This window comes from Podarcis pityusensis, assembly GCF_964106645.2.
Source record: "Podarcis pityusensis genome assembly, chromosome: 16".
NCBI lineage: Eukaryota > Metazoa > Chordata > Lepidosauria > Squamata > Lacertidae > Podarcis > Podarcis pityusensis.
This window is the reverse complement of record NC_138041.1, coordinates 4,297,710-4,323,795: the sequence shown is the minus strand read 5'-3', so window position 1 is coordinate 4,323,795 and position 26,086 is coordinate 4,297,710. Positions and strand designations below refer to the sequence as shown.

General features: G+C 45.6%; 3 long non-coding RNA genes across 3 annotated transcripts in view; 2 read left to right on the top strand and 1 right to left on the bottom strand.

Annotated features, from left to right (window-relative positions):
* LOC308465170 overlaps positions 1–25,020 on the top strand; it is a 30,143-nt gene extending 5,123 nt beyond the window's left edge. The window contains exon 2 of the long non-coding RNA XR_013980313.1: positions 24,349–25,020. This is a non-coding gene — a long non-coding RNA (uncharacterized lncRNA). The remainder of the gene's footprint in view (positions 1–24,348) is intronic.
* LOC308465205 lies at positions 12,546–15,634 on the bottom strand. The gene is made up of 3 exons (XR_013980349.1): positions 14,513–15,634; positions 12,774–13,180; positions 12,546–12,739 (listed from the first exon to the last, which is right to left on the bottom strand). It is a non-coding gene; the product is annotated as an uncharacterized lncRNA (long non-coding RNA).
* Positions 15,628–16,605, top strand: LOC308465197. Its single transcript, XR_013980342.1, has 2 exons — positions 15,628–16,022; positions 16,513–16,605. It is a non-coding gene; the product is annotated as an uncharacterized lncRNA (long non-coding RNA).
* Positions 25,021–26,086: the final 1,066 nt, after the last annotated feature.

Below are 26,086 nucleotides of genomic sequence, written 5' to 3'. Positions count from 1 at the left end.
CTGGTTCCCTGTAGCTTTGCTTCTCGCAATGAGGGAACCACCAGAAGGCCCTCGGTGCTGGACCTCAGTGTCCAGGTAGAATGATGGGGGTGGAGACGCTCCTTCAGGTATACTGGACCGAGGCCGTTTAGGGCTTTCAAGGTCAGCACCAACACTTTGAATTGTGCTTGGAAACATACTGGCAGCCAATGTAGGTCTTTCAAGGTCGGTGTTATGTGGTGTCGGCAGCCGTCACCAGTCGAGCTGCCGCATTCTCGATTAGTTGTAGTTTCCGGGTCACCTTCCAAGGTAGCCCCACATAGAGCGCATTGCAGTAGTCTAAGTGGACTGTTGGTTATTTCTAAGAGTCTAATGAGAAGTGCAATCTCAAATTTGAGTGAAATTCCTTCTGGGCACAAAGGAGTCCCAGGGGCACAGCCAGGAGGTGACCCCTTTTCTATGGTTCCTCTTGGCCCTGGAAGCTAATCGTTTGGCCTGGCGGTAGTAATCTGGCTAAGTATACCCAACCACAGCTCAGAATTTGGCCAGAATATTCCTAGCCATTAAGACACCTCTTGATGTAATGTTTTCAGAGATGTTATCTTTCATGCCAGGCTCCTCCTTGGCACAAGCAGCTGCTTTGATTTATTTTGGCTCAGCTTCATCTGGGATGAAATTTGTGTTTCTTTTAATGGGATTCGGTTACCCCCGCACCCGTCCCCAAATCCTTCATGCTTCTGAAGCGCCACTTTTGGAGGTGAAGTCATGACAGTTACAGGTACACTATACCTTTCAAGCAGATTTCACCCCCGAAAGAACTCTAGATTGATAAGGGTGCTGGGAATTATAGTTCTGTAAGGGGGAAACTGTTGTCTTTTTCCATGGAGTTTTCTTGGCAGGGATACTGGAGTGGCTTGCCGGTTCCTCCTCCACGTGGATCACGTTTGGTCAAAACTCTCCTCTATGATCTGTTCATTTTTGGTGCCCTGCTCGGCATAGTTCATAGCTTCTCTGAGTTATTCAAGCCCCTTTGCCACGGCAAGGCACTGATCCATGAAGGGGAGTGATCCATGAAGGGAAACTACCTTGCCAACAAAGGTCCGATTAGTCAAAGCTCTGGTTTTCCCAGTAGTGATGTATGGAAGTGAGAGCTGGACCATCAAGAAGGCTAATCACCGAAGAATGGATGCTTTTGAATTCTGGTGCTGGAGGAGACTCTTGAGAGTCCCATGGACTGCAAGAAGATCCAACCTCTCCATTCTGAAGGAAATCAGCCCTGAGTGCTCACTGGAAGGACCGATCCTGAAGCTGAGGCTCCAAGACTTTGGCCACCTCATGAGAAGAGAATACTCCCTGGAAAAGACCCGGATGTTGGGAAAGATGGAGGGCACAAGGAGAAGGGGACGACGGAGGACGAGATGGTGGGACAGTGTTGTCGAAGCTACCAGCATGAGTTTGACCAAACTGCGGGAGGCAGTGGAAGACAGGAGTGCCTGGCGTGCTCTGGTCCAGGGGGTCACGTAGAGTCGGACACAACTGAATGACTAAACAACAACAACAACAAGGGAGAAACTACATGGCGTTTTAGAGCAGACACCCCTTTTCTAAACAGCCTTTTAAGCAGGTATCTTTATCTGTTTTGGATTTGAAATGGTTTTGATAAATAGGATGACATTTAATTTGTCGAAGGTTGAAGTCCAACAGATACCCTGTACATTTCTTGCCCGATCCTGTTACCCAGATGGTACAAGTGCCAAAATGTTCTGTCGCTGTTGTTGGGCCTGATGATGGTGACATTTTAGAAGCCATAACTTCTAGTCCTAATTCCTAATTGCAACAGGGTGGCCGTCCTTAGCCTTTTAATTACCTGAAATGAAAGCGAGTTAATTGGCTCCAAGTAGGAAATGTTCTCCATCGACTCTCCTGAAGGCAAAGAGCCTGCTCCAGAACATTCCACCTTCGCACTTAAAGCCCTCAAGACATTTTCTCCAACAGCGCAGTAAGGCTTTGGCCTTCCTGCTTTTGCAATGGCCTTTCGTTCAAAGCAGCAGGAGCCCATCAACTTGAGTTCACACTTAGAAAGAGATTCATGAATGTCAGGCACTTCCAGCTACAGTAAGATTACACTACGTGGATTCTGCGAGGCATTTGATTCATCTCAGTCGAGGATAACTGACTCCTCAGCCTCACATTTAAAAAGCCAGATTTAGCTATTTGTCCTGTTTGGATTTACTGCCACCACCACTCCAGCTCACTCTGAATGCTTTCCAAACCTCCTAGAAAGAAGTCTTTGGCATGAGCTGAACCAGGGCCGTCTTACGTATATCCGGCGCGTGGTGCAAAGATCCCTCCGGCACGGCCCCCTTTCCCAGAGTTGCCAACCTTTTTACGGAGATGCCGGCAGCTTTGTGGGGCTGGAGGAGGCGGGCAGCAGCCGGAGGGCGGCTCCTCCGGTGGGAAAGAGGCAGAGGTTCTAGGCATGACGCTGCTTCAGCGAGACGGGCGAACCAGAGCAGCGCACAGAAACGCCGTTTACCTTCCTGCCAGAGCGGTACCTATTTATCTACTTGCACTTTGATGTGCTTTCGAACGGCTAGGTTGGCAGGAGCAGGGACCGAGCAACAGGAGCTTACCCCGTCACGGGGATTCGAACTGCCGACCTTTTGATTGGCAAGCCCTAGGCTCTGTGCTTTAACCCACAGCGCCACCCGCATCCCATTCAAGGGATAATATGTACCAAAAGGAAGGTGGATACTTATGCTGTGGCCATCATGGCAGTTCCTGTTCTGAAGCCTCGAGAGCAGTGGTGGAGCGTGTCTCCTGGTGCCCAGGACGGGTGATTGTCGGTGGGCCTAGGGTGGGAGGAAGGCAACGTGAGGAAGATGAAGCAGGAGAGGCAGGTGCCTTCCATTCATTGTCCTCAGACTGCTCCCTCCCTCCCTCTTGGCCATCCAGGGCAGGGATGCCTTCATAGGCCATGAGGAGAAGGAGGAACCCCAAATCCCATAAAGAGGAACACAAAGAACTTCCAAGATGAAGCTGAGCCAAAACAAAGCAAAGCAGTTTCCTGAGCCAAGACGTCGCCTGACATGAAAGATAGCATCTTAGAATTGGGTTACATGGTCTGGGAGGGTGGCCAGGAGCATTCTGGTAACATCTAGACTTGACTGGGGTGGGGTATACTTAGCCAAATTAGTGACGCCATGTTGCCCGAATAGTCCAGAGAGAAACCGTATAAAAGGCTTTTCCACCAGTGCCTTGAAACATCTCCTCTCTTCCGCCACTCGGCTTCTCCATCACTTGGTAAGTTGTCTTGAACTGAATCGCTTCTTAGAGGAGAGAAGGAAGGAACTGTTTGATTATGGAGCAAAATAATTTTGAAATTTGGTTCTGCAAATTGAGAGACAAGAAGCAGTTTGGGGAAGAGAAACTCAAATCTCTACATCCAAGGAGTTGTGCTACTAGGATTGTTTAGGGCTCAACATAAAATTTTAACCTAGAGTTGTATTGGGGCTTTTAGAAATGCGAAACTGGGTACTTTCATGGCTGGAGGTCCAGCTCCGAGGGCCTTCTGGTGGTTCCCTCATTGCGAGAAGCAAAGCTACAGGGAACCAGGCAGAGGGCCTTCTCGGTAGTGGTGCCCGCCCTGTGGAACGCCCTCCCATCAGATGTCAAAGAGATAAACAACTACCTGACATTTAGAAGACATCTGAAGGCAGCCCTGTTCAGGGAAGTTTTTAATGTGTGACATTTTAATGTATTTTTAATCTTTGTTGGAAGCCGCCCAGAGTGGCTGGGGAAGCCCAGCCAGATGGGCGGGGTACAAATAATAAATTCTTCTTCTTCCTATTATTATTATTATGGAGCCAGCTCAGGAAAAACAGATAATCAGCAGCCGTGGTCCTGAGTGGTTTTGCAAAACCTTGCCTAGTGTCCCTGTTCCCTGTCTTTCTGGAGAAAGCTGCTCTGGCCATGGTCAGACCTGCTGCCCATGTAGCATCTCGACTGGATTACTGAGACTCAGGGCTCCCTTGTTCCGGCCACACTGACCCTTTCTTGCATGAGGCAGGTCTGGCAGAGCCAGGTGCTCCCCTGAAACCCTGGAAAGGGAATCCTTCTTTCTGGTGAAGAGAGGTGGGGAACTTCTGGCCCTCCAGACATGGCCAAACTACAACCCTCGTCTCCTCTGCTTCCTGCAGCTGCTGAGATTTGTAGTTCAGATTCAAAGCGTTCCCCATTCCTGCTCTAGGGACGACCCTCTGCTAGAAGGTCAGATGCATTAAAAGGAGCTCCCTGTCTTCTGAATGTAATACAGGGTACAGATTGGGTCACCGGACCTAAAAATATATATCGGAGAGTGGAAAAGGGCAGGAAGAATGATCAGGAGGATGGAGCTATGAAGAGAGTTTGCAGTGTTTGGGTGTTTTTGGTTTTGGGGGAAAGCGAGTAAGAGTCATGATGATAGAAGTTTATAAAAGCAGGCAGGGCATGAGGAAGTTGAACAGAGAAAGGTTTTCTTCCTCTCTCATAACACTACAATTCCTGGACAGCCAATGAAGCTGAAATGTTGGAAAATTTGGACAGAAAGGACTTATTCACACAGAACAGAGTCAAACTGGGCAAGTCTTTCCCATGGGAGGCAGTGAAGGACAATGTGATGGCCTGGGATTCAGACTCAGAGGCTGAACCTGAAGAATCCCAGCCTGCACAGGAGTCCCCGCCTCCAGAACCAGCTGAGCCGGGGCTGGGTCCTCACCTGTGCTGGATCTTCAGGTGCAGGCACCAGCCGAGTCTGCTCTGGCCCCTGAGGGAATGGAGGACCCATTGCCTGCAGGTGCTCCACTCTCAGCCCCATCAGGGTGTCAGCATCGCCCTAGAGCCAGTGCACCAACTGGACTCTTGCACCTCAACCCCGACTGGGCTAGGCGAGCTGGGTAGCACCGCCAGAGACCTCCTTCTCACAGGAAACGGTCACAGTGCTGTGGACTCACAGCTCAGAGCTGAGAGCACCGGATTCACTGTCTCAATAATACAGTCGTTGTGCAGCAGAGTTTTGCAGAGTCTTGCAGAGTATAAACCACTCGGAGAGCAGCTCTGTAAAATATCTTCCTTTTATTCTATAACTACAACTATGATACAAAGCTATATACAGAGCTGAATATTCTAAGCATAAATCAATGCTACACTGAGAGTCTGCAGCTGCTCTAACAGCAATCTTATCTCTAGGATCTCTAGGATCTCCAACACTCTCACTCTCTCCGATACACTGACTGACTGTCTCTCACTCACACACACAGATATGTTGCTGGGCAGAATAAGTAGATAGGCAGGACACGCCTCCTCCTCTCTGGAGAGTCAGCAGAGACCATCAGGAGATGATCAGGAGATTCTTGTGTATGGGAGGGGTGAAATCTCCTCATCCTCCCCCATTTCATCCGACCATTTCAAGAATCTTTAACATAACTGCAATTTGCACATACACTCCAAAAGTTGTTCTCTGCTTACAACCTTGGTTAACATATCTGCAGGTATCTCTTTTCCCGGCATATAAAACACTTTTACAATACCACTGAATAAGCAGCTTCTGGAAAAATCTTCACACACATTTCTTCCTTTCAAATACAAATTGACATTTCTAATTAGGCAGATTTGAACAAACCATTTTTCAGAACTCAAATACACACTTTCCTTCAAATATCAGGTAAGGAAATAAATAAAGCGTTTTGTGCTACTACTCTCAGCACACTTCATGCTAGGTTTGAAAACCCCACCAGAGTTGCTCGTGACCGCAGTCTTTGCAAACTCTTCAGAAAACCTTTTCGGTGGTACACCCTTGGTTGTTCTCTCGGACCTGCGCAGAACTCTTTGATCCTCTTGTTCTGGTGCTTCCTCCTCTTTGGGAGAATGGGGAGCTAAAGTATATGAAGCTGCTAAGTCTGAGTCAGCGTCAGACTCACCTGAGGCTTTTGGGCTCTGATAATCTGTGCCATCATCTGGAACTACATTGGCATCAGGATTATCAACACCAACAACACTTGCCTCCCTCTTAACTTTCTTTGCCCCTTTTGCACCATCATCACAAATGGGATTGCACTGAAAAACGCCAACTCTGTCCCATTGTGGATTGTCATCAATACTCCTGGTCAGCCTTATGGTTTTCGTGTCTGTGATCAGAACACGATAAGACCCTTTCTCATATCCTAGGAAAACACCATGTTCTCCACGCTTGCTCAGTTTGTCACCCTGCGAGGTGTGCACCCAAACCTCCGAACCAAAAATTTTAAAATGCTTTACACATGGCTTTCTTCCATGAAGCATCTCATATGGGGTGCAATTTATACTAGACTGGTACCTCCTGTTATACACATGACAGAAAAACGAAAGAGCTTCAGCCCAAAAAGGATTGGGCAGCCCTGAATCATGTAACAGCGTTCTGATTCCTTGCTGCAGAGTCTGGTTTACTCTCTCACATAAACCATTCTGCCAGGGTGATCTGGGCGTGGCTGTCCTATGCTCAATGCCCTGTTCAGAAAGAAAACTCTCAAACTCTTCTGAACAAAACTCTCCACCCTTGTCTGTGAAAAGAAAACGTACATTCTCATTATGTACATTTCTGAGCCATTTACAAAACTGGCGAAACTTGGTAAAGGCTTCAGCCTTTTTCTGCAGCATATAGACCCAAACATATTTCGAATAGGAGTCTATCAGAACCATGAAAAACCTTGAATTGCCTCTAGAGAGCGCTAGAGGCCCCACTAAGTCTGCATGAATGACTTCATATGGTTTCTTGGCCTCTCTCCCAGACTCTGTACCTTTGGGAGCTTGCCTTGCCTTACTCTCTGCACAAGAAACACATTTCATGTGGTAGGGACATTCTTTCAACTTCATACCCTGAACCATATCAGGCATTTTTGCCACAGCCTGGAAATTCAAATGACCATAAACGCGATGGTAATAATGAATACATTGGTCATGCAACTTCTCATTCTTATCTACAGTTAAATTGCAACACTTTTTCTCAGTAGCTTCTGCAGTGCCTGTACCTGAAACAAAAGGCAATTGGTACAATCCATTTACACATTTTGCATACAGAATGAGCTTGCCATCTCTAAGAATTTCACAGCGAGATTTAGCAAACACCACCTTAAACCCTTGACGATCAAGCTGGGAAACACTCAACAAATTGTCCTGAATATCAGGCGCATACAGGACGTTCTTAATAGTTGCATTCAGGCTCTTTAAGAACACAGTTCCCTGAGCCATACTCGTGAGAACTGTCCCATCTGCTTGATGAATTTCTTTCTCTTGCTTCTCAAGCTGAACAAAGAGATTCTTATCTTTGGCCACGTGGTTTGAACAGCCAGAGTCGACCACGAAGAAACTCCGCCCACGTTGACTGGAACAGCGAGAGATCAAGGCCTTTGAAGTAGCAGGTGCTTGGGGATTTCTTCCTCCTCCCCCTCTGCCTCTGAAGTTTCCCTTCTTCTTTGAAGACTTCTTACACTGGAAACTCAAATGGCCTTGTGCTCCACACGAAAAGCACCGCTTCAATTTCAAAGCTTTAACAGCAGCAGTTTCACTTTCACTTTCCCCTGCTGAAGACTCAGGCACATTTTCAAGCATATTTTTAACAGCACAGTCCCGGCTTTCTTTAACAGCCTGTCTGCGATCCCACTCATTCAAGAGCACGCTAGACACATAATCTTCTGTTAGCCGGTCAGAAGGCATTGTGGAAATCTGGGCAGCCACTCCATCATAAGACTCATCTAGGCTATTGATCATCAGCATTGCAAACACAGCCTCTGAAATAGCCAGGTCTCGCTGAACAAGGTCCTGTCTGAGACGCTTTAATTGAGATAGATGGCTAGGCAAATCACCACCTTTCTCCAACTGCAGCCTGCACAGCTTCTTAAAGAAAATCACACTGGAACCAGCATTTTGTCTAAGATGCATATCTCTCAACTTATGCCAAACAGCTTGTGCAGTCTCTTGACCCTCTAAGTTCACCAGCAAGTGGTCTGAAACACTCAAAACAATTGTCCCTCGGGCTTTCATGTCTGCAGCATGCCACTCAGCCCAATCATCATCATCCTTATCTGGAGGGTCATCTTCTATCGTGTGAAATAGCTTTTCCCTCTGTAAAAGCGCTTTCATCTTTACTTGCCAAACTGCATAGGTTTCAGGCGTGAGGAGAGGAAAGTACAGAGCCATCTGGCCAGAATGTGCACAGGCCATGTCTGCTATTACTTAGAGCAAGTCACTTCCCTCGTGCAACACAGATAAAGCCTTGACTCCCTCAGCCACTCTCTCTCCCACTCAGAGCGCAATTAACAGGCAAACAGGGATGCTATCTTCTTCCTTTGGCAGTCAGCAACATACCTCCATAAATCAAGCAGCAGCAAGAGCAACAGCGGCAGCTTGAACACTCTGCTCCAAAACAGCTCTGCTTCTGGGCACCGCAAATCAGTCCAGCATGCAGCGTCCGTTCCACCGTCCGGCAATCAGCAACAGAAACCTCTGGCGACTGGGACGCCTGGGACGCCTGGGACGCCTGGGATGACTGGAACAACGCCAGGTCAGACGACTGGAACAACGACTAGGCCCATAACCGATGTCAGCATCGCCCTAGAGCCAGTGCACCAACTGGACTCTTGCACCTCAACCCCGACTGGGCTAGGCGAGCTGGGTAGCACCGCCAGAGACCTCCTTCTCACAGGAAACGGTCACAGTACTGTGGACTCACAGCTCAGAGCTGAGAGCACCGGATTCACTGTCTCAATAATACAGTCGTTGCGCAGCAGAGTTTTGCAGAGTCTTGCAGAGTATAAACCACTCGGAGAGCAGCTCTGTAAAATATCTTCCTTTTATTCTATAACTACAACTATGATACAAAGCTATATACAGAGCTGAATATTCTAAGCATAAATCAATGCTACACTGAGAGTCTGCAGCTGCTCTAACAGCAATCTTATCTCTAGGATCTCTAGGATCTCTAGGATCTCCAACACTCTCACTCTCTCCGATACACTGACTGACTGTCTCTCACTCACACACACAGATATGTTGCTGGGCAGAATAAGTAGATAGGCAGGACACGCCTCCTCCTCTCTGGAGAGTCAGCAGAGACCATCAGGAGATGATCAGGAGATTCTTGTGTATGGGAGGGGTGAAATCTCCTCACAGGGGAAGAGGAGATTGCCTCTGGGTCCGGTAATCCTCCAGCCTCTCCTGAGCTGCAGAGGCTCAGGGCAGAGAAGCAGAGGGAACTAAGTTCCTGCAGGAGGAGTGCTTGCCTCCAGGCCAGGAGGGGCGAGTCACCTGTGGACCGGGCCTCCCTATGCCTCGGGGCAGATAAAAGCCAGTCAGCCCCAGTCCCAGGTTGCAGGAGCAACGTTGTTGCTAGCCTGTTCCTGCCTGCATCCTGTCCTGCTCTTCTGCCAGAGTTCCTGACCCCACCCGACTCCCTGCTTTGGACCCAGCTACAGCTTCGATGGACAGCCTCCAAAGACCTCGGACTGGACTCAGACCTCGCCTCTCGGTTAGCCCCCAGGACCAGCACAGACAGCAACTGGGATGGGTTTCAAAGAGGATTAGAAAAATTTTAAAAAGAGGAGGAGGAGGAGGAGGAGGCTATTGATGGCTACCAGTCACCAATGTTATGCTTTCCCTACACAATTGGGGCCAGCAACGCTTCTGAACATTAGCCGCTGGAAACCACAGGTTGGAAGAGATGTCTTGGGCCTGATCCAGCCGGCTTTTCTCATGTTCTTATGGAAGAAGAAGGTTGGATTTCATCAGAGGGGACAGGGAGGGACAGGGAGCAGAAAGAGGAGACTTGGTCAAAATGGCAGGGAGGGGGGAAGAATCTTTTAGCATTTCCTATTTCAAAATCCTAATTGAATTTCTTATGCCTCATTCACCCGAATGTCCCAGGCCAGGCTACAGCAATTAAAGAACGTTAATTCAAACTCTTATTTCTTTAGGAATCCACATATTTCTGAAATTATCTATGAAAATGTCTCATTTCAGGTTTCAAAGCTTTACTCCAAGATGTCCAGTATCAGCCCCTCTCTGCTGCAGCAATTGCCACCCATGGATGGAACTGTTACTATTACTGTCATAACTCCAACAGGAACCTATGTTATCCGGGTTTAACCTCTTCCTCTCTGAGTATTCCCTTCTGCTGCCTCCTTGGACGCTCCAGGTGACCTCATGTTCTGAAGAGAAGGCAGAGTTTCAGTGTCACTCACAATATGGACCCAACTGAGAATCGTCCACATTTCCCATCCTAAAGGGAAGCTCCAAGCGGAAAACTGAGATGACAAACCTGGATATGATTTGCTTTCTTTTCAGGGCAGGAAGTCAGGAATGATGAGCATCCGGGATCCAAAGCAAAGATGGTCTCAGGTGCTCATCTTTTCTGACACCTGCAGCTGCCAATGCCTCACCTTTGCTCAGTTGCCCTTGACTGTTCCTTTGCACATCTCCCTTCTTCCTCTGCTATCTCTCCTCTATTTATGCCCAGCAACCCTCCGTTCTCTGAGTCTGAATAAGGAGAGCCTCAGGATCTGAACATCTTCCAGTGAGTTCCTAACTGGGAACTTTTTAGCCATCTGGGCCAGGACAAAAGGAAAGTCTGGGGAGAACCAACCACCAGTCTGTCTTCCTTCCTTCCTTCCTTCCTTCCTTCCTTCCTTCCTTCCTTCCTTCCATGTGCTTGACCACCTCTCTTTAGAGATATTTTGTTTCTCACAATCTGATCTTCAATGGCTCCCAGTACGTTTCTGAGCACAATTCAAAGTGTTGGTGCTGACCTTTAAAGCCCTAAACGGCCTCAGCCCAGTATACCTGAAGGAGCGTCTCCACCCCCATCATTCTGCCCAGACACTGAGGTCCAGCGCTGAGGGCCTTCTGGCAGTTCCCTCACTACGAGAAGCGAGGTTACAGGGCATCAGGCTGAGTGCCTTCTCGGTAGTGGCACCCGCCCTGTGGAATGCCCTCCCACCAGATGTCAAGGCAATAAGCAACTGTTTTACTTTTAAAAGACAACTGAAGGCGGCCCTGTTTAGGGAAGTTTTTAATGTCTGACGCTGTATTGTTTTTAATATTTGGTTGGGTGCCGCCCAGAGTGGCTGGGAAAACCCAGCCAGATGGGCGGGGTATAAATAATATATTATTATTATTATTATTATTATTATTATTATTATTATTCTGTATCATCTGAATAGTGAATGTGCTCTTTACTCAGAATGGGATCTATTTTTCTTCTCCCGCTTAAACTGCTGACCACAGAGAAGGTTCCCTCTTTCTTCTCCTCTATTAAAGCTTCACTGCAGCATCACAGATGTGTCTTGTCTTCTGCCTTCCTGGAACTTGGTCCACCATCACCAAAACCCCCAAAGCCTCACCCCAAACCCGTGTCCCGTGATGTGTGAATGACCCGTGTCCTGACCCCCCCATCAGTGATATCCCCAAAGATAAACTCTCAGGAAGTCCATGCCAAGCCGGCAGCGCTTGAGATGAAGGAGGAATTCCCAGCCACCGTTTGTGCCATTCCAGGCCCTGCAGTCCTGTTGAGTTCAACCCAAAGAGTATTTTTAACCTCAACTAGGAATCAGGCAGAAGGTCATTTCAGTTTGTATTTAAAAGCGAATCTATCTAACTCACAGCCACCCTCCGGAATTTGCACTTATTTGAATCTGTGATGCAGTTCCCCATCCAAACATTATTTATTAAAAAAGAGCATCTGTTAAGTGATAAGTGGGCACAACAATGAATTTATTAGTGCAGATTTGCAGATTAGTTGCGCTGCAGAATAATTATAATTATAATTATAATTATAATTTTTTATTTATATCCCGCCCCCCCCCCCAGCCGAAGCCGGGCTCAGGGCGGCTAACAACAATAAAACAATACAACATTCTAAAGTCATTTCATTAAAAAATTACTTCAAATCAAATTGATTAATTCAAGGGTATTCCGTTAAAGGAATCCGGGGGGCGTGGTCTCCACCTGAAGCCCCAGGCGGGGGGCTAGGGCCATGGCATGACCCCTAGCGGTGACCCTGGACCAGTAGGGCTCCCCCTACTGGAGGTCAACCCTTCCAAGACTCCTGCAGACAGGCAGGAGTCAGATATAGTCGTGTGGTTTCCAATGCCTAAGCCAATACCACTCACATTCTGTAACCAATAAAGTTGTGGCCTTTTTCTCCCATTAACCAAAAATACTGTTTCATGTGTCTTTATTCCACTTCCCGGGAGAGTCTGGGACCTTGCCGCGCAAACCCAGTGTGCATTTCAGAGGGTAGTGTGTTTCAGTTCTGATATCATTTTGGAAAATATGAGTTTCATAGATTCACCTTGAAATGCAAGCTAAATTGATCCACCCCTTCATCCCTGGCAAGGGCAGAAAGTATTCTCAGAAGAGTCCTCTTTCTCTTGATTTCATCAGGACTGGACACACTGGAACTTTGAGACTGGCCAGTGGCATTTCACGAAATCAGGAGCAAGACATAGGAAGCTTTGAGAAAAAACACGCAAGAGGCCTCTGAGATGCTGCAGTGAAGCTTTAATGGATAGGAAGGAAGGAGGGAACATTCTCTGGGATCAACAGTTCAGGTAGGAGAAGAGAAACAAATACACTCCAAACTAAGGAAGGGGAAATTCCACATTCAAAGGGGGGATATGTGGGGAAACCAATGAACCCATAAATGGAGGTGGTTGTATTGGGAAAGTGGAAGGCTGGAAGCTTCTCCCCAGACCTTCCCTTTAGCCCAGCTGGCTGAAAAGGCAGACCTTGAGGGTCCCCTGATTCTGACTCAGCAAACAGACGAAGGCTTGGCATCAGCACAGGGAACATACACAGGCAGCAGAGGAAGAATGACCAAGTCATGTGTTGCAGAGGAAAGTTTCAGCATTGGCAGCCCTGGACATCAGAAAAGATGGATCTGGATCATGGATGCTGAGCATTTCTGACTTTTTGGCCCCTGAGATCACAATCTCTATCCAGGTTTGCCACATTACATTTCAGATTGGGGCGCTTCTTTTAGGATAAATATTTTGGACTCTTTACAGTAGGGTCTGCAAAATCAGGTATAGGAATTTTTCTCAAAACATGAGTAGCCCTTGTAGTATTCCAGAAGTGAATCTTTATCCACAAGGAACACAAATTAACGCAGAGGCTGATGGTCCAGTCAAGATCACTGAAACAGGAAAAACTTCTGTATCTATTTCTAGATATACTTTTAAACAGAAACCTTAGCTAAAATCTTGCATGATTCTTGTATGCTCTTGTATATTCATTTTTATACACACTGTCTCATAAGAAACACATTTTTAAATCGTTGCAGTGCAGAATCATAGAATTGTTGAATCATAGAATCATAGAGTTGGAATTACCCCAAGGGTTATCCAGCCCAACCCTGGAAAAGCAGGAATCTCAACTATGGCAGGGGCCATTCTGAGGAGATTTCACCCCTCCCATTCCAAGAATCTGCTGATGTTCTCTGCTGATTCTCCAGAGAGGAGGGGGGCGGTTTCTGCTCACTACTTATTCCGCTCCAGCCTCACATCAATTAGAGAGACTGAGTGTTAGAGAGAGAGAGAGTGTTATCTCTGTATAGATAAGGTTGCTGCTAAGAGCAGCTGCAGACACTCAGTGCAGTTCAGCTTCTCCATTTAGCTCTGTATATAGTTTGTATGATAGTTGTAGATAGAATAAAAGTAGTTATTCTACAGAGCTGTTCTCCGAGTGGTTTATGCTCTGCTGTACTCTGCTGTGCAACGACTGTCTTCGGTAGTGAATCTGGTGCTCACTGCTCTGAGTTGGGTGCTCCACAGCTCCACAGCACTTTGACCTGTTCCTGTGCAGAAGGTGGTCTCTGGAAGTGCTACCCCAGCTTGCCTGGCCCAGTCAGGCTGAAGTGGATGAGTCCAGTCGTGGGCACTGGCTCAAGGGCGATGCTGACACATTAAACCTCTGTTTAAAATTCTCCAATGAAGCAGAGTCCACAACCTTCTGAGGGTGTTTGGTCCACTGTCAAAAACCTCTTACATTGGGAAGTAGAACTGGGCCCGAAAACCTGTAAAAAATGGACTTGGTCAACCAGGGCGTAGTATTATGGGAATCATAAGACTTGCTCCAATGTTGGCACTGGACATCTTGGAGGAATGTTGGGGTATCTGAAATAAATCATTTTAAAGACATATGTTCACAAATATGTGGAAACAGAGGGAAATTAGTCATTAGCCTTCTGATTGCCGAACAGATGAAAATGTATTTAACTGTTGGGCATTACTTTAAGCAAGGGCTGGTAATCTCCCCAATACTTAAAAGTATTATTATTATTGGTATTAAAGCCCAGCTCTCTGTGCCTGTTCTCCTTCTCTCCCTGTCCGTGCTGAAATCCAGCGTTCTTCTCAGGTTGAGCATGCAAGAAGCTTCCTCTTCCTTTAGACCATCAAGAAGAGCGTTGACCCACAATCACTTCCTACCTTCCCTGCTCTGCAAATCAATTTATTTAAAAGGAACTTACCAAAAGCTGAAGAAGCTGAGCAGCCGAAGAGGAGATCTTCAAAAGCACTGGTGGAAAAGCCCTACGCGCTGAGCCCTTTTATGCAGTTTCTCTCTGCACTTGGATCAAATACTTTGGCGCAGCATAATTTGGCTAAGTGTAGTCCACCTCCACTTTTTTGCCAGACTGCCCCTAGCCACTGGGACTCCATCCGACTCTAAGGTTATGTGTTCCAAGATTTTATTGGTCATGCCAGCCTCCTGCTTTGCTTTCTTTTGACTCGGCTTCAATTTACACCTACGAACACACTGGATGTTGCAATCGCAGGTGAAGCACATATTCTGCCGGGAAAAACTCTGGTCCCTATAGATGGCTAAGGGTGCTGGGAATCATAGCTCTGTGAGCGGTGAGCTACATTTACCAGAATTCTTTGGAGGACAATGTTCCATGATTCCTGGGACTGTCAACGTTTGAGGCCTTTATGCTGTTACATTTGTAGCAGAGATTATTGGTGAGCAGGCCTTTGAGTAGATAGAGAGGGAAGGACTTTATTTAAATGAGAGGGGGCAGGATTACTTCTTGTCACTGTACTCCTGGCTGCTTGGACACTTCAGCTCACTTGTGTCACCTTCCTCTTGTCAGACCTTCACAGGGAGCACCCTCTCAGACCAACTCAGCCACTGGCTCCCTTCCTCTGATCTTACCCAAATGAGTATGAACAAACGGGGTCTCCAAATGGTTTGTTTCCTCCAGTTTTTCCTTGTCTCCTCCTCCCTGACTCCTCTCAGCTGACTCTCCCCTCTAGTACCTGCAACCTCTGGCCAATCAGGGCCTGTGGTACATCAGGATAGCCAGAGAGAGGGGAGACTGTGCCACACAGAAAATGGGACCCAGAGTTAGTTTTGAAGGCAAAGGAGCATTTGAGATGGAGTACAGAGCTGAGTTTAGGACTGAGTTTTTGCAGAAAGGTTGCAGCCTGTAAGATGTAGCAAGCTGGACCCAGGGTCAGAGCCACACTTGGGCTCAGGTGGTATATATGTGCAAAGAAACCATATGTCATAAAGACACTGCAGTCCCCACTGTCCCTCGTTTCCAAAGGAAACACAGTCCCTGGTTGAGCGCTTGTACCCCTTTGAATCTGGCACTGCTCAGAGATTGAAGTGGCATGCAACAATATTTAGGTGAGCCCTGCATATACGCAATTCCTTTGTCTGGTGCAGAAAGCAGGAATTTAGCCATACAGGTAGAGGTGCTCCTGTCTGGGATGTTTCCCAGTCCTCAGGTGGGTTTCGAAGCTGAGAGGATTCCATGGGAATAAATGAAGTTGGCAGCAGCTGACTGACATATCAGTAGAAGGATTCCAGACTCTCCATCTCCCAGAACCTGGTGAGCCTTAAAAGTTAGGAGAGGCAATGTGTTCCAAGAAGTTATTGGTCCTGCCAGCCTCCTCCTTCGCTCAAGACGCTGCTTTGCTTTCTTTTGACTCGGCTTCAATTTGCACCTACAAACACACTGGGTGTTGCAATCACAGGTGAAGAACATTTTCTGCCTTAAAAGACTCCGGTCCCTATAGCTGGCTAAGGGTGCTGGGAATCATAGCTCTGTGAGGGGGGACTACATTTCCCAGAATTCTTTGGGAGGACAATGTTTCATGATTCCTGGGACTGTCAACCTTTCAAGGCCTTTATGCTGTTACATTTGTAGCAGAGATTATTGGTGAGTAGGCCTTTGAGTAGATAGAGAGGGAAGGACTTTATTTAAATGAGAGGGGCCTGGATTCCTTCTTGTCACGGTAATCCTGGCTGCTTGGACACTTCAGCTCACTTGGGTCACCTTCCTCTTGTCAGACCTTCACAAAGGGCACCCTCTCAGACAAACACAGCCCCTGGCTCCCTTCTTCTGATCTTCCCCAAATGAGTATAAATAACTAATGGGGTCTTCAAATCCTGGTCTGTTTCCTCCAGTTTTTCCTGGTCTCTTCCTCCCTGCACCTTCCTCACCGACTTCCTTTATTCCCAGAGACTCCTCTCAGCTGACTCTGCCCCCAAGTACATGGAACTTCCGGCCAAACAGGGTCTGTGGTCACAAAGAGCAATGAAGATCCACGGACCTGATTCTGGCCCTGCTTAATCGATTCTCAGTGCATTTCTCTCTCCCTGCATTCACAGGACCTCTCACCAAGGACTTCTACTGCTCACAATTGCACACAATAGTACCGGTGGTCACACAACATTTTGCCCTCACAATGCTGCCATTCCCAACACCCCTAAGAGGCTACAGTGCCCAGAGTTCGATGAAGGGGGAAAGATGCTTCAGATGTGTTTTAAAGATGTCGTCTGTATGTAGGTTATGCTCCACAGATGATGCTTCTGAAGCCTGAAGGAGTCAAGAGAACACCCTGAACGCCATTAAAAGGAACACAGAGAACATCATCCAAGGTGAAGCTGAGCCCAAATTAAGCAAAGCAGCTTCCCGAGCCAAGGTGTAATCTGACCTGCAAGATACCTTTCGGAACATAGTATGGGAAGGTTGAATATTGTCCTGGTCTTGTGCTAACAGCTTAGGAATGCTTGTCCCTTCAACCTGTTAATTTTAGATATCCCAGTTTCTCACTGTTTCCAGTGGGAACATGTTTTATTTCTGTTTGACTATAGCGATGATGTGGCTATGGAAGAAGGAAGAACCTGATGGGATCTCCATGCTCTGGCCCCTTCATCGCAGACTCTGCTTTGCTTTCTTTTGACTTGGCTTCAATTTGCGCCTACAAACACACTGGATGTTGCAATCACAGGTGAAGCACATTCTGCCTCAAAAGACTCCGGTCCCTATAGATGGCTAAGGGTGCTGGGAATCATAGCTCTGTGAGGGATGAGCCACATTTCCCAGAATTCTTTGGAGGACAATGTTCCGTGATTCCTGGGACTGTCAACCTTTCGAGGCCTTTATGCTGTTACATTTGTAGCAGAGATTATTGGTGAGCAGGCCTTTGAGTAGATAGAAAGGGAAGGACTTTCTTTAAATGAGAGGGGCCTGGATTCCTTCTTGTCACGGTAATCCTGGCTGCTTGGACACTTCAGCTCACTTATCTCACCTTCCTCTTGTCAGACCTTCACAGGGGGCACCCTCTCAGACCACCTCAGCCCCTGGCTCCCTTCTTCTGATCTTCCCCAAATGAGTATAAATAACAAGCAAGGTCTCCAAATCCTGGTCTGTTCCCTCCAGTTTTTCCTGGTCTCCACCTCTCTGCACCTTTATTCCCACAGACTCTATAGCCCACCTCCACTTTTTGGCCAGACTGTTCCTAGACACTGAGACTCCATCCGACTGCAATGTAATGTGTTCCAAAAAGTTATTGGTCACTTAGTGGCAAGGACCATTCAAAAATTTATTGGGCACTTAGTGGCTAGGAACATTCAGGCCAAAAAGTGGGTGTGGGCTATACTTAGCCAAATTAGTTGTGCTGCAACAAGATATTCGCTCCAAGTGCAGAGAGAAATTCTGTAAAAGGGCTCCACGCGTAGGGCTTTCCCCCCAGTGATTTTGAAGATCTCCTCTCTTTTTCCCCTCAACTTCTTCAGCTTTTGGTAAGCTCCTTTTAAGTAAATTGATTACTAGAGCAAAGAAGTTTGCAACTGATTGACTATGGGGCAGTTATTTGGACAGAAAGAACTTTTTCACACAGAACAGAGTCAAACTGTGCCAGATATTTTGTTTTCTCATAATCTATCATCTCAATAGTGAATGTGCTCTTTACTCGGAATGGGATCTTTTTATTTTTCTTCTCCCACTTAAACTGTTCATCACAGAGAACGTTCACTCATTTCTGCTTCTCTATTAAAGCTTCAGTGCAGCATCACAGATGTGTCTTGTTCACTTTTCTTCTGCCTTCCTGGATCTTGGTCCACTGCTGCCAAAATCCCCAAACCCATGTCCTGTGTTGTGTCAGTTACTCATGTCCTGCACCCAGTGGCGTAGATGTTGCGCCTGGTGCGGCCGCCCCCCCTGCACCCCCCACGCTACGCCACTGCCTGCACCCATCAGTAACTTCCCCAAAGATAAACTCCCTGGAAGTCCATGCAAAGCACATGGGGTCTCCAAATCCTGGTCTCACTTTCTCCCACAGGTTTTTCTGGTCTCCTCCTCCCTGCACCTTCCTCACCGACTTCCTTTATTCCCAGAGACTCCTCTCAGCTGACTCTGCCCCCAAGTACCTGGAACTTCCAGCCAAACAGGGTCCGTGGTCACAAAGAGCAATGAAGATCCACGGACCTGATTCTGGCCCTGCTTAATCGATTCTCAGCGCATTCCTCTCTCCCTGCATTCACAGGACCTCCAACCAAGGACTTCTACTGCTCACAATTGCACACAATTACACACGTTTCTGAAAGTATCCTTGAAAATGTATCATTACATATCATCAGTAATTTGGCTAAGTATACCCCACCTCAGTTAACTCTAGGTTATACCAAAATGTTCCTAGCCATCTTCCCACAACATCGAACCTTCCCCTACTATGTTCCCAAAGGTATCTTGCAGGCCAGGTTACACCTTGGCTCGGGAAACTGCTTTGCTTAATTTTGACTCAGCTTCACCTTGGATGATGTTCTCTGTGTTCCTTTTAATGGTATTCAGGGTGTTCTCTTCACTCCTTCAGGCTTCAGAAGCATCATCTGTGGAGCATAACCTACATACGGATGACTTCTTTGAAACATACCTTAAGCATCTTTTCCCCTTCATAGAACTCTGGGCACTGTAGCCTCTTAGGCATGTTGGGAACGGCAGCACTGTGAGGGCAAAATGTCGTGTGACCATGGGAGAGACTGGCACAGTATGACTCTGTTCTGGGTGAAGAAGTCCTTTCTGTCCAAATAACTGCCCCATAGACAATCAGTTGCAAACTTCTTTGCTCTAGTAATCAATTTACTTAAAAGGAGCTTACCAAAAGCTGAAGAAGTTGAGGGGAAGAAGAGAGATCTTCAAAAGCACTAGTGGAAAAGCCCTACGCGCTGAGCCCCTTTACACAGTTTCTCTCTGCAGCTGAAGCGAATATCTTGCTTCAGCACCACTAATTTGGCTAATCACAGCTCATAGCGGAAATCACAGAATGCTTTCCTCCCAAAGAAAACTTGGAGATGTAGCTTACCCCTCACAGAGCACCCGTAGCCATCTATAGGTAGAGAGTCCTATGAGGCAGAAAATGGGCTTCAATTGCGATTGCAACAACGAGTGTGTTCATAGGTGCAGAGGCGTAAGCAGGGCTGAGTCAAGTAAATGCCCCAAATTACATTTAAAAAGAACACAATGAACATCACCCACATTGAAGCCGAGTCAAAAGAAAGCCAAGCAGTGCTGGTTGAAAGAATGGCTGCTTCTTGAGAACACAGACATTTTGGATTTAGAAGGTTTCAATACTGTTTTTGGGTGGCATGCATATTTGTGGTATGACAAGGTTAAAGCACATAAAGCATTTAAAAACCATATTGTTAGGAAAGCATTGTTAAATGTCTGGATAAGATATAAGGACTTACTTGAAAATAAAACCCCAAGGTGGTTGTCACCGATGGAAGCAAAGGCTCAGAAAAAGCTCAATATGGAGGCCAAATGGCCGAAATACTGGGAAATTTTGGAACAAGAAGGAGACAAATTGAAATTGCAGAGTTTTGAGAAATGAAAAGATAAAGTGCGAGACTGGCTTCATTATTATCAGATAATGGAGGCATACAATTTGGACAAGAAAATTGGCTTCCAGGTGGAAAAATCAAAATTAGAAACAGAACTGTTAGAACCCAAAACTAAGATTTTGTCAAAGATGTATAACTTGCTGTTGAAATGGAATACTCAGGATGAAATGGTGAAATCTGCTATGATTAAATGGGCACAAGATGTTGGACATAACATTATATTTGCTGACTGGGAACAGTTGTGGACTACAGGTATGAAATTTACGGCATGTAATGCCCTAAGAGAGAATATTATGAAAATGATATACAGGTGGTACATGACACCAGTCAAGCTTGCAAAAATCTATCATTTGCCCGATAATAAATGTTGGAAATGTAAAGAAAACGAAGGTACATTCTTTCACCTTTGGTGGACGTGCCCAAAGATTAAGGCCTTCTGGGAGATGATCTATAATGAAATGAAAAAGGTATTTAAATATACCTTTCTAAAGAAACCAGAGGCCTTTCTCCTGGGCATAGTCGGCCAATTGGTGCCAAAGAAGGATAGAACTTTATGTATGCCACAACAGCAGCAAGAATTCTCATTGCAAAGTATTGGAAGACACAAGATCTACCCACCTTGGAAGAATGGCAGATGAAGGTGATGGACTATATGGAACTGGCAGAAATGACTGGCAGAATCCGAGACCAGGGAGAAGAGTCGGTGGAAGAAGATTGGAAAAAGTTTAAAGACTATTTACAGAAATATTGTAAAATTAATGAATGTTAGAATGATGTTGGATAGAAACTAAATGGTTTCTAGTTGTAATGTTATAAGGGAATATGAAAAAATGGACTATTAATAGGTAAAAATTTAATGTTACAATACTCTAAGATTGAAGACTAGGAGAGACAAAGAGGGGAGGGATTTGCTGAACTAACAAACTGAATTGGAATACAGAAAAGGGAGGGGTGAGGAGGTCCGGGAAATAAGCAAATGAAAGATAATTGATTGAAAGACTGAATTGTTTTTAACTATTTTTATTTTGTATTTTTCTTTTTTCTTTTTTCTATTTTGTAATATTTTGAAAATCTTAATAAATATATTTAAAAAAAACAAACAAAAGAAAGCCAAGCAGGAGGCTGACAAGACCAATAACTTCTTGGAACAGATTACATTGCAGTTGGATGGAGTTCCAATGGCTAGGGACAGTCTGGCCAAAAAGTGGAGGTGGGCTATACTTAGCCATATTAGTGATGCTGCACCAAAGTATTCGCTGCAGGTGCAGAGAGAACCTGCATAAAAGGGCTCAGTGTGTAGGGCTTTTCCACCAGCGCTTTTGAAGATCTCCTCTCCTCGTCTGCTCAGCTTCTTCAGCATTTGGTAAGCTCCTTTTAAGTATATTGATTACTAGAGCAAATAAGTTTGTAATTGATTGACTATGGGGCAGTTATTTACTGGGGTTTTTTTCCAACATGCCTTCCTGCTTAGTTTCACATGGAAATCAGATTTGGGAAGAGACCTTCAGGTCTTTACATGCAATTCCCTGTGCCACTGGAATTGTTTTGGGCTCAAACAGAAATCCCACTTCTAATAGGACTTCTATTGTGGAAATGTGGAGCTGGGCACTCTCTGGGATGGAGTTAGAAGAGGGTGAAAAGGGGAGTCTCTTTCTCCTAAGAGATCAGAACTGGCAAGGGAAAGATGTCCTGTTCTGGATCTGGTTGTGCTTTGTTTGAAAGAGCAGCTCTGTGTAATGGGAAGATCCCTGGACCCATTTTCCTTCCTCTGTGAATCTCAGGCCACTGCCCCATCCCCATCTTCTTCTGAGAAAGGTGCTGTGCCGTTGTCACAGGATATGCCCACGTTGCATCTCAATGGGAGGACTGAGGAGCACTTTAGGCAGGGCTGCTTTGCTCCACAAACACTTGCCTTTTCTTGGGTGAGGCAGGTCCGACAGGGAAAGTGGCTCAGCTGAACTCCTGGGACGTCAATCCCACTCACAGCTTAGCAGGGCTGGGGAACCTGTGGTCCTCCAGATGTAAAACAACTCCCACCCCCTCTGGCCTTGGCCAATGTTGGCTGCTAGGGCTGCTGGGAGTTGTAGTTCCACAAGCTCTGGAAGGCTACCCGTCCCCATCCCTGCTGTAAAAACAACACTCAACTAGGGGGACCAACAGTCTGACCCCAGAAGGGGAAGGATCCTGCAGGACCAGAGCGTGAGAGAAGTCTCTCAAATTTCAGAGGGAGAGGGAGAAGGGTCAGAGAGACACAACCTGTCAAATGGGGGTGGGAATCATTGAGACTTTTCCATTTTAAAAATCACTATTTTAATGTTTTACATCATTCACTTTACTGTCCCAGACCTGCTTGCAACAATTAAAAATCAACATTAAATTAATCTTTTATATCTCTCGTTATCTGAACTGTCTCCTTCCTGGAGATGCATTCTTTAAGTCATCATAAAGGAATCTCAATACAAAAGCTGAAATGTAAGGGGAACTGCCTCCTCCCTGTCTGACAAATATTTCTCTGGTTATCTGAAAGATAATGTCTGATTTCCCCTGTTTTCACGTGTTTCTGAGAGTATTCTTGAAAATGTATCATTTCATTTTATTTTTTTTTAATTTTTTTATTGATTTTACAGAAAAGTTTTAAACAATACAAACAAATAAAAAGACATACAAACATGTATAATTTCATAACCTTTTTTTTCATATCCCTCTCTTCTCGGACTCCCCCAAACCTCCCCTTCCTACATCCCAATTTCCAAAATTATTTCAGCAAATTCTAAATAGTTTTATCAAATATATTTTTTCTTACTCTTTTCTTCAACTTAATCTTATGTCGCTGTAATCTCCTTTTCTTTCTCCAAACCTCGACATTTTAACATTCCTCAATTTTATAATAGTTCTTAAGATAAATTTTGAATTTCTTCCAATCTTCTTCCGCCGTCTCTTTCCCCTGCTCACGGATTCTGCCAGTCATTTCAGCCAATGTCATATAGTCTATCACCTTCATCTGCCACTCTTCCAAGGTGGGTAATTCTTCTGTCTTCCAATACTTTGCAATGAGTATTCTTGCTGCTGTCGTAGCATACATAAAAAAGGTTCTATCTCTCTTTAACACCAATTGGCCGGCAATGCCCAAGAGAAAGGCTTCTGGTTTCTTCGGGAAAGTACATTTAAGTACCTTTTTCATTTCATTATATATCATTTCCCAAAAAGCCTTAATCTTCGGGCACGTCCACCAAAGATGATAAAAGGTACCTTCAGTTTCTTTACACTTCCAACACTTATTATCAGGCAAATGATAAATTTTTGCTAGCTTGACTGGGGTCATGTACCACCTATAGATCATTTTCATAATATTTTCCTTTAAGGCATTACATGCCGTAAATTTTATACCGGTGTTCCACAACCATTCCCAGTCAGCAAACATAATATTATGACCAATGTCCTGTGCCCACTTAATCATAGCTGATTTAACTGTTTCATCTTGTGTATTCCATTTCAGCAGCAGATTATACATTCTTGACAAATTCTTAGTATTGGGTTCTAACAGTTCAATTTCTAATTTTGATTTCTCCACCTGGAAGCCAATTTTCCTGTCTTGTTTATACACCTCCATTATTTGATAATAATGGAGCCAATCTCGAACTTTGGGTTTCAATTTCTCATAACTCTGTAACTTCAACTTATCTCCATCTTGTTCCAAAATTTCCCAATACTTTAGCCATTCGGCTTCCATATTAAGCTTTTTCAGCGCCGTAGCCTCCAAAGGTGACAACCATCTAGGGGTTTTACTTTCCAACAAATCTTTATATCTTATCCAGACATTATATAATGCTTTTCTGACAATATGGTTTTTGAAGGCCCTATGCACCTTAATTTTATCATACCATAGATATGCATGCCAACCAAATGTATTGTTAAAACCTTCTAAGTCCAAGATATCTGTATTCTCGAGGAGCATCCATTCTTTCAGCCAGCAAAATGCTGCTGCTTCATAATACAGTTTTAAGTCCGGCAGGGCAAACCCCCCTCTTTCTTTTGCATCCGTCAGTATTTTAAATTTTATTCTGGGCTGCCTCCTCCCTGTCTGACAAATATTTCTCTGGTTATCTGAAAGATAATGTCTGTTTTCCCCTGTTTGCACGTGTTTCTGAAAGTATCCTTGAAAATGTATCATTTCAGAGTATCCAAGATTCGTTCAAGATGTCCAGTGTCAACAATGGAACTCCCTCTTCGGAGATGCCAGAGGAACCCCCCCGAATAGAGGATATTATAGCTATAGTAAAAAAATTCAGATTCAGTGTCAAGCTGCCACGATTCCCTCATTGAGGATTCACTTCTGCTGCTTCCTTTGATACTTTGTATGGTCTCACGTTTTGAACAGAATGCAGGGCAGTCACGTCACTCACCAGATGTGCCCTGTTGAGAATCGCCTGCTTTTCTGATCCTAATGTAAAGCCCCAAAGTCAAGCAATCTGCGTATGGTTTGTGCTCTTGAGGGCCAGGAAGTCCGAAATGCTGAGTGCCCACTACGCAAACTATCCACGGCTGCCAACATGTCATCTTTGTTCTGTAGCACATTCTTTCCCCTTGCAAATCTTCCTTCCTCCTCTGCTGAGTGTATCTGTCCTCCATTTCTGCCAAGCAAGTCTCAGTTCACTGAGTCAGAATTGGCAGAAGATCTGCACATCGAGGCTCTTGCCTGGGGCCTTTTTGGCCGCCTGTGAACACTTTTATGAGTGTTTTGCTTTCCTTTAATCTCTTAATGTTGAATCTCTTCTCCTGCTTGACCTGTTGATCCCAGAGAATGTTCCCTCCTTCCTTGCTAGCCATTAAAGCTTCACTGCAGTATCACAGAGGCCTCTTGCGTGTTTTTCTCCTGCTTTACTGGTTCTCAGCTCACCTTTCGTGAAGGGCAACTGGCAATCGCAAATATGTCTCCTTGATATGTGTCTGATCCTGTCTGACACCCCTCTGCGCTGACCCCTATTAGCTTCTCCTGCCTGAAAGTCCCTGCCAAGACAGGCACCGCTCGGGCGGAAGGAGGGATTCCCGGCTACTCCTTGGAAGCTGTTTCTGCAGTTCCAAGGTGTCCAGTCGGGATGAAGTCAGCAGAAAGAGGACTCAGGAATGGGGTTAGGGGCGTTGAGTTTAGTTTGCATTTAAAGGTGAATCTATCCAATTCACAATTTGCAAATTGACATAATAGCCAAAACACTGCACCCTTCGAAATACGCACTTGTATGAAGGTGTGATGCTGTTCCCCAAGCAAGCAATATTTTGAAAGAAAGAAAAACCCATATGTCAAGATGAAAGAGTGCATAAAATGAAGAGATTAGTGAATTAGCTTAACATACAAGTGTGGATTATATCGGTGGACTTTGATTGCAAAATTCCATGCTGAAATGTGGGGAATTGGGAGAATTTTCCACTGATGCTTATGAATTTCCACAAGGCTTAAGAAATAAATAAATCACAAACTGCTGTAGACATGAAGGGAGCTGAATTCACATTTGGAAACAGTGAGAAACTGGGATATCTAAAACTGAGAGGTTGAAGGGACAAGCATTCCTAAGCTGTTAGCACAAGACCAGGACAATATTCAACCTTCCCATACTATGTTACAGGCCAGGTTACAGCTTGGCTCGGGAAGCTGCTTTGCTTAATTTGGGCTCAGCTTCACCTTGGATGATGTTCTCTGTGTTCCTTTTAATGGAGTTCAGGGTGTTCTCTTGACTCCTTCAGGCTTCAGAAGCATCATCTGTGGAGCATAACCTACATACAGGCGACATCTTTAAAACACATCTGAAGCATCTTTCCCCCTTCATCGAACTCTGGGCACTGTAGCCTCTTAGGGGTGTTGGGAATGGCAGCATTGTGAGGGCAAAATGTTGTGTGACCACCGGTACTATTGTGTGCA